The sequence below is a fragment of the Scyliorhinus torazame genome, unplaced genomic scaffold, assembly GCF_047496885.1.
Source record: "Scyliorhinus torazame isolate Kashiwa2021f unplaced genomic scaffold, sScyTor2.1 scaffold_810, whole genome shotgun sequence".
Taxonomy (NCBI): Eukaryota; Metazoa; Chordata; class Chondrichthyes; order Carcharhiniformes; family Scyliorhinidae; genus Scyliorhinus; species Scyliorhinus torazame.
In genome coordinates, this window is record NW_027308537.1 from 87,501 (window position 1) to 96,000 (window position 8,500).

An 8,500-nucleotide genomic window follows, 5' to 3' on the forward strand; every position below is an offset into this window, starting at 1 on the left:
AGAGAGGGAGACACAGAGAGGGAGACACAGAGAGGGAGACACAGAGAGGGAGACACAGAGAGGGAGACACAGAGAGGGAGACACAGAGAGGGAGACACAGAGAGGGAGACACAGAGAGGGAGACACAGAGAGGGAGACACAGAGAGGGAGACACAGAGAGGGAGACACAGAGAGGGAGACACAGAGAGGGAGACACAGAGAGGGAGACACAGAGAGGGAGACACAGAGAGGGAGACACAGAGAGGGAGACAGAGAGGGAGACAGAGAGGGAGACAGAGAAAGAGAGACAGAGAAAGAGAGACAGAGAAGGACAGAAAGAGAGAGAGAAAGAAGGACAGAGAGAAAGAGAGAGATAGAGTGAAAGACAGAGAGAGAAAGAAGGACAGAGAGAAAGACAGAGAGAAAGAAGGACAGAGAGAGAAAGGACAGAGAGAAGACAGAGAGAAAGAAGGACAGAGAGAGAGAGAGAGAGACAGAGAAAGACAGAGACAAAGAAGGACAGAGAGAAAGGTCAGAGAGAAAGAGAAGGACAGAGAGAAAGATAGCGAGAGAAAGAAGGACAGAGAGTCAGAGAGAGAAAGAAGGACAGAGAAAGACAGAAAGAGAGAGAGAGAAAGACAGAGAGAGAGATGGAGACAGTGAGAAAGTCAACGTGGAGAAAAGCTAGATCATACATCGTTATGGAATGAAAGACAGAGATTGAGATAGGGAAAAGACAGGGAGAGAGAGATTGGGTGGAATGCAGTAAGAAAGAGAGAGAGAGAGAGAGTGGATTGAAAAGAGACAGTCAGTAGCAGAATGAGGCAGGAATCAAAGAGACAGAAATTGGAGTTTCATACTCACCGTTCCACATATCTCCAGGGCTTGATTCACCCTCAGCTCAGCCTCGGTGTTGGGGAGAGAGATCCCAGGTCAGAATTGTACTGTGGGGTGCAAAATATCAGAGCTGCGACTCCATGCTCACACACACACATTCACACACAGAGCTCAGACACTTATACTTACGAGGTCCACATGGTAAAGAGAGAGAAGATGGATTCCTACTCTTTAAATACCCCCAATGAGTCACAAAAAGAATCCCCACCTCCCCACTAATGATACCCAACCAGCTCACGGTTATCCTCACCTGAACACACCTCCTCCAGGTCTGGGCCAGACCAAGAGAAACCTCAGAGATTGGGGGGGTGGCTTGTCGACCCCTGCTCGAAGGATTATCCCAGGGCTGTGTCTCTCTCTCTCTCTTGCCCCAATCCACACCTCGGCCACAACGCAGATCCCAATGAACACCATCTACAACTGGCCATTGCAGCTTGATCATCTCCGACTACAGAAGGTAGAGCCACTCCTGATTTGCTGCTTTATGTTAAGTTTCCACATTTCTTCCAAACATTCTTGCTGTTTTTACAGTGGGGGCTCACGCTTAGAAACTGACCTCTTTGTTTAACGTGCCTGTGTGTGTGTCCCTGTGTGTGTGTTTGTGTCCCTGTGTCTGTGTGTGTGTGAGTCTGTGTGTGTCCCTGTGTGTGTGTGTGTGTTTGTGTCCCTGTGTGTGTGTGTGTGTGAGTCTGTGTCTGTCCCTGTGTGTGTGCCTGTGTGTGTGTGTCCCTGTGCCTGTGTGTGTGTGTCCCTGTGCCTGTGTGTGTGTGTGTCCCTGTGCCTGTGTGTGTCTCTTCGTGTCTGCCTGGACATTCACATTTAGGCAGTCGCTACAGTTTAGAGCTGGAAAACGTGACACATTTCAGAATCTTAGCACTCGCTGAGCAACGGGGAGAGATCTGATGCTGCAAATGTGCCTTTGACAAGTAGCCTCAGAGAGATACAGGAGGCTCAGCTCTCTGTAACCTGTACCTCACACACACTCAGCTCCTGTGTCACAGGCATTCCAGGCCCAGCTCTCTGTAAACTGTACCCCACACACACACTCAGCTACACAACAACTCCTGTGTCACAGGCATTCCAGGCTCAGCTCTCTGTAAACTGTACCCCACACACACTCAGCTACACAACAGGTCCTGTGTCACTCGCAATCCAGGTGACTCATTTGAAAAATTTAAATGAAAATCGCTTATTGTCACAAGTCGGCTTCAAATGACGTTACTGTGAAAAGCCCGTTTGGGGATGCAGGTACGGGAATTGAACCGTGCTGCTGGCCTGCCTTGGTCTGCATTCAAAGCCAGCGATTTAGCCCTGAAATCTGTGAGGCTTTATTCCATGACGATCACATTACCCCAAAAGTTGACTCCCATGTGAATACAGTGTGTGTGGCACTGCAAGGGACTCCAATACACTGACCCATTGGTTACGTTAACAATCTTCATTTACTACCCAACATTCTCCCATGTGTGTTGTGTGACACACATCATACTGACAGCTCTCCATCCACAGCAACTTGCAGCCACCTCCCGGAGACTTTGGCAGCGAGTGAACGAGTGTCAGCTCCACTCAGCTTCGGGTGTCTTTGGAGTTTAATTTGAAAATTTTATATCCCTCACTTCCCTGCCTCCCAGACTGTGTGCTGACAGCTCGGATATGTGTGGACCCCTGTCACTGTAGCAAAGTCACTCTGCTGGACTCCCCCGGTGGGAGAGTCATCCTCACTCATTTCCATTTAAACATGCTGCTGCGAACATAACTCAGTAGAAACAGAGTCTTCAGCCCTCTGCTCAGGAGCTGGGCTGGTCACACACAGCCTCAATATACTCAACAGACACAGCAGCAGGAGACAGGACTCTAACCTGCTTTTTATTGTAAGAAGTCTTACAACACCTCTTCATTCACCTGAGGAAGGAGCAGTGATCCGAAAGCTAGTGAATCAAAACAAACCTGTTGGACTTTAACCTGGTGTTGTTAGACTTCTCACTGAGCCCAGGCCAGTCCAAAACCGGCATCTCCACATCATGGCTGCTTTTTATTATTCATTTCTCCACTGGTTGCAGGCCCCTCTGTTTGGGACAGGGACAGCATTTTATAATCCATCCCTATTTGCTGCTGGCTATGGTTAGAATATCACACACACTCACAGATCTTCAACGACACAGTCACACAAACATATTCACACACACAGCCACACACACACACACAAACATATGCTCACGTGCCCTGACATGCTGGCCAGACACATACATATTCACACACACACACACACACAAACACTCACATACACAAACATATGCTCACGTGCACTGACATGCTGGCCAGACACATACATATTCACACACACAAGCAGTCCTATCCTCACATAAGCAGATGGACACAAGCTCTCACACACACACTTACACACACTCACATAAATCTTCACACACAAGCTCTCACACACAGACTCACACACACACATGCTCACGTACCTTACCCACATTTGCTGATTACTATTACATTAAAGCTGACTTTAACTTGAATCAATTTCTTCCAAAAGTTCTGATTGCTTTTACAAATGGAGCTGACATTTGCAAGCTGACCTATTTGTTGTGTGTGGGGGCGAGAGTGTGTCTGGGTTACATGTTTCGTCTGTCCACAGACATTACCGGCAGGAACCTTTACACATTTCAGAATCATAAACAACTCGGTGGCAAGAGATTCAGAAGATCAAATGCTGCATTTTTCTGCCTCTGACAAGCAGCTCTGCAGAGGCAGTGAGAGAGAGACCCTCTGGTGGGGAATGTCTGAATCACACACACACCTTTACCAATCTCCACCTAGTGGGGAATGTCTGAATCACACACACACCTTTACCAATCTCCACCTAGTGGGGAATGTCTGAATCACACACACCGTTACCAATCTCCACCTAGTGGGGAATATCTGAATCACACACACACCTTTACCAATCTCCACCTAGTGGGGAATGTCTGAATCACACACACACCTTTACCAATCTCCACCTAGTGGGGAATGTCTGAATCACACACACACCTTTACCAATCTCCACCTAGTGGGGAATGTCTGAATCACACACACACCTTTACCAATCTCCACCTAGTGGGGAATGTCTGAATCACACACACACCTTTACCAATCTCCACCTAGTGGGGAATGTCTGAATCACACACACACCTTTACCAATCTCCACCTAGTGGGGAATGTCTGAATCACACACACACCTTTACCAATCTCCACCTAGTGGGGAATGTCTGAATCACACACACACCTTTACCAATCTCCACCGAGTGGGGAATGTCTGAATCAAACACACACCTTTACCAATCTCCACTTAGTGGGGAATGTTTCGACAAGACAGTGCTTGCGACTGAGTACAGTATCGGACAGCAAGTGATGCTTTCTGTATATAACCCCAGCACATTCCTGTCACCAAAATTACTGGGTCCGTACTCCATTGCGGATAAAGTGAGCCCTTCCGTATATAAAATAAAGTATCCCAATGTGGGAGGAAACCGGAGCACCCGGAGGAAACCCACGCAGACAAGGGGAGAACGTGCAGACTCCGCACAGTCACCCGAGGCCGGAATTGAATCCGGGACCCTGGAGCTGAAAGACGTGCTTGTTTGGTGAATTGGACATTCTGAATTGTCACTCTGTGTACCCGAACAGGCGCTGGAGTGTGGCGACTCGGACTTTTCACAGTAACTTCATTGCAGTGTTAATGTAAGCCTACTTGTGACAATAATATAGATTATTATAAATTTTCCGAGTACCTATGACTCTTATGACATGTTTTGCAATTATTTGTTAGGAATCAGGGAGTTGAAACAAATGGGACTGTTTTGAATTGGCAGGCAATGATAGTAGGGTCCCACATGGATTAGTGCTTGGGGCCCAGCTATTTACAACGTACATTGATGATTTGAATGAGGGGAGCAAAAGTAATATTTACAAGGTTCCTGGCGGCAACAACAAGTGGGATTGTGAGTGGTGAGGAGTATGTAGAGAATCTTCAATTTGATTCAGACAAATTCAATCAGTGTGCAAATGCATGGTAGATGCAGTGTAATATGGATTACAGGGTTATCCAGTTTGGACAGAGAAACAGAATGGCAGAGTATTATTTAAATATTCGTAGATTGGCTAATATTGGCATACAAATACCTGTATAACTCATTTCAAGGTATTATACCGATGAACGTAATGCACAGAGTTATTGCAGCATAGGAGATGGCTACTTTCTCATTTAACTCTCAGGAAATCGTGGCAGTTCTATAAAATCCCAAATTGAAGCAATAGCAGACATGAGATGAGTCCTCCAAAACTTGATAAGACCAGTCACTGAGCGCAGGCGGGTAATTCTCATCATCGGGGAATGAGACCAGACTGAAGGCCATTTATAGGCTGCACATCGACAACTCTGTAGTAAATACTGAGAGTGGTAAAAGTGGTTTTTACCAGTGCTCAAACAAGTGATAAGAACATAGGAACTGGGAGCAGGAGTAGGCCATCTGGCCCTTCGAGCCTGCTCCGCCATTCAATGAGATCATGGCTGATCTTTTGTGGACTCAGCTCCACTTTCCCACCCGAACACCATAACCCTTTATTCTTCAAAAAACTATCGATCTTTATCCTGAAAACATTTAACGAAGGAGTCTCAACAATAAAATGCAGCAAATAGCGTCAAAGGGGAAATATGGTAAAAAACAAAACAAAATTAATGGCCCTTTACATAAATTCATGTTGGACTTGGCACAAAATTAAGGGCACACTTTGACACTGAAGACATTGAAATGGGCTTCAGAGAAGCAGAATCAGGTAAAGATTGGTGTTGAATAAAGGAATCAGGAAGGAAGGGTGATTCAAAAGTAGGTCAAAGAACTTTGGAGGTTGTGAAGGGTAGAGGGCGTGTGGGTGAGTTGGTTGGGGAACTGCAGAGCAGAGCAATAACGGTAAGGAGACTGAAATAAACATCATGCCAGAGTTGGAGGAACAAAGATAGCTTGGTGTTGGGGAATTGTTAATCTAGAGATTACTCAAACTAGGAGGAATGATATCCAGAAAGGATTTAATTCTGACTGAGTTTCAATTTAAAGGTGTTGGTGGATTCAAAACGGAGTACAACTATTCAAACCTAATGATATTCTGATCACTCTTCCCAAATGTTCTCTTACTGAAACATCCGGTATTTCATCCTCCAGAACCTGTTACAGTACAGCTTCCTTCACCATTGGAACAGAAATACACTGACCAATAAAGTTTTCTGGCTCACATCGCAGGAATTCCTCTCACTCTTTGGCTTTACACTGTTGCTATTAAGTTTATATTCAGATAATTGAAGTCCACCATGATCACTACTCTGCTGTTCATGCGTCTGCTTATAATTACTGACTTTGCTCCTCCCCACAATTTGATGACCTATTGTACCCACTGTCTAGTGTAGCAGCTCCATATTGTTCCTTAATTCTAACCTTTTAGATCTCAACATCAGCCCTCTATGCAGCTGTAAATAATTACTCAATCAATAGTGCCGCTCCTAGGTCTTGTTTTCTCTTCGACTCACTTTTATGAATATCTTGTGGCCAGAAATTTTATGTTCCTAATTCTCCCCTTCAGTTAGCTCTCTATTATTTGCAGTATCTAACAGTCCCAGCGTGTGGCAACCTTTGTATGCAGCTCACCAACAGCTTCACAACATTCCCTTTATTTATGTAAATTAACTTCAAACCCATTTTTGACAACACTGCATTTGCTCTGAACCATTATAGGATGCCAATCATTTTCCTTTCTATTTTGGGGCTATGATAGATGGAGTTAAGATAGATACCAAGCATAATTGAATTAAATGGATAAATGGGCTCAAGGGGTTGAATGTCCACCTTGTGTTCCCACAGTCCCGCATTTAAACATGGCCTGAATAATGAACTGAAACATTTGTTAATTCTAAAGCTAACCAGGGTTTCTGAGCAATCACTTCAGTACAGGAGAGTTTTTTAAATGTTATATTTAAAATTATCTTTCTTTATTTTTTTTAGAAATTTAGAATACGCAATTATTTTTTTCCAATTAAGGGGCATTTTAGCACAGCCAATCCACCTATCTTGCACATCTTTGGGTTGTGGGGGTGAGACCCACACAGACACAGGGAGAATGTGCAAACTCTACACGGAAAGGGACCCAGGGCCAGGACCAAACCTGGATCCTTGGCGCCGTGAGGTAGCAGTGGTGACTTCAGTGCAGGAAGTTTTAAACATCCCCTTTAACTGGCCATCACGGATCTTTTTCAATTAAGGCTGAATGGTATCTTTTGTGAAGTTCACAGAATTCCAGGGCTATGAAGATCAGATAATGGGTTAGGGAGAGGAAACTTTGAGAAATATAGTTTAGTAAAAGCACACCAAATGCACCGTCCTCTGTTTAGTCAAGTTAAACGGCAAAGCTCAAAAGGAACAATGGTTTTTATTCAGTTGGTTAAAAGCTCTGAATAATAGGTGTTATATTTCAAGATTTTAATGACAAAGATACTGAAATTGTTGATTTATCACCTATCCAGAAGCTGAACCGATGTGTCCAGGATTCTGGAATTCAAACACAAATCCCTTCCACAAGATAAAATAATCTTATTGCTAAATTAATAAACACTCAGTGTTGCGTGCTCTTTGGCACCATTTCAGAGTCTCCACCTCAGTCAGGAATTCCAGTGGTTCTCCGCCACCCACCTGGCAGGACAAGATAACACTTGTTCAGAATGTTGTTTTTCTGTGTGCCAGCGACAGATACAGTGCAGTCCTTCTCATTAGCCAATGCAATGTACATATACAGCCTTCCTGTTCCAACCAGTTTATTTGTGTGTGGGTCAAGCGCCCGACTGCTCAACAAGTGGTTGATTCGAGATTTAAACAGGATTGTGTTTGTACCAGGTGTGCACGGGTTTCCAGTTCACCCGAATGCTGTCAGATTGAAGACTTCACAGTTGTTCGGGTCAGCAGCTGGAGAAGGTGAAATAACATAAAATCTACACATTTACAAAAAGTGTGAGAAATTATATGAATTGTAACTTGAATCCAGGCAGAATAATTGACAGATTTGGGCAAATTCAAACAACATTCATTCCTTTTGCAGTGTTCTTTGACTTTCTGATTGACAGATTCTGAGAACTTAAGTAAAACACAAACATCCAAACCTTTTCGATTCTCAGGCCTGTTCCTGGAAAATGTTTCGAAATCTCCATTTCCTCTTGTACTTCAGATAAACCTTGTGCGATGTTCAGATACTCAAATGGAGCAGAACTTGTTTAAAACGATCAGCTTTCATGAAATCAATTCAATGCTAACGTCGCAGTAAAATCTGCGTCTAAATGCGCGTCTGCTCACTGTCCGATCCCACCGGCTCCATCTCCCCCGGGTTACAATCTGTTATATATTGCTGCAGTGTTTCCCTCACTGTCTTGACCGGCTCCATCTCCCCCGGGTTACAAACTGTTTCTCTGTCACGATTATAATGGTCAACATTTAAATTATTTCTCACCGTCGAGGACGCACCAGAACATTCCAAACTGAATCCGCGCGCGCTCAGAATTCAGCCCGGCGCGTGCGCACTGGGAGCAGGCACTCCTCTTCCACCT

The 8,500-nt window shown here is 44.6% G+C and overlaps 2 long non-coding RNA genes across 2 annotated transcripts in view; both read right to left on the minus strand.

Moving 5' to 3' along the window:
• LOC140406727 (uncharacterized) overlaps window positions 1-3,289 on the minus strand; it is a 14,677-nt gene extending 11,388 nt beyond the window's left edge. The window contains exon 1 of the long non-coding RNA XR_011939267.1: window positions 844-3,289. This is a non-coding gene — a long non-coding RNA (uncharacterized lncRNA). The remainder of the gene's footprint in view (window positions 1-843) is intronic.
• Window positions 3,290-7,316: 4,027 nt separating this feature from the next.
• LOC140406728 (uncharacterized) lies at window positions 7,317-8,474 on the minus strand. The gene is made up of 2 exons (XR_011939268.1): window positions 8,060-8,474; window positions 7,317-7,865 (listed from the first exon to the last, which is right to left on the minus strand). It is a non-coding gene; the product is annotated as an uncharacterized lncRNA (long non-coding RNA).
• Between the last annotated feature and the right edge of the window lie 26 nt (window positions 8,475-8,500).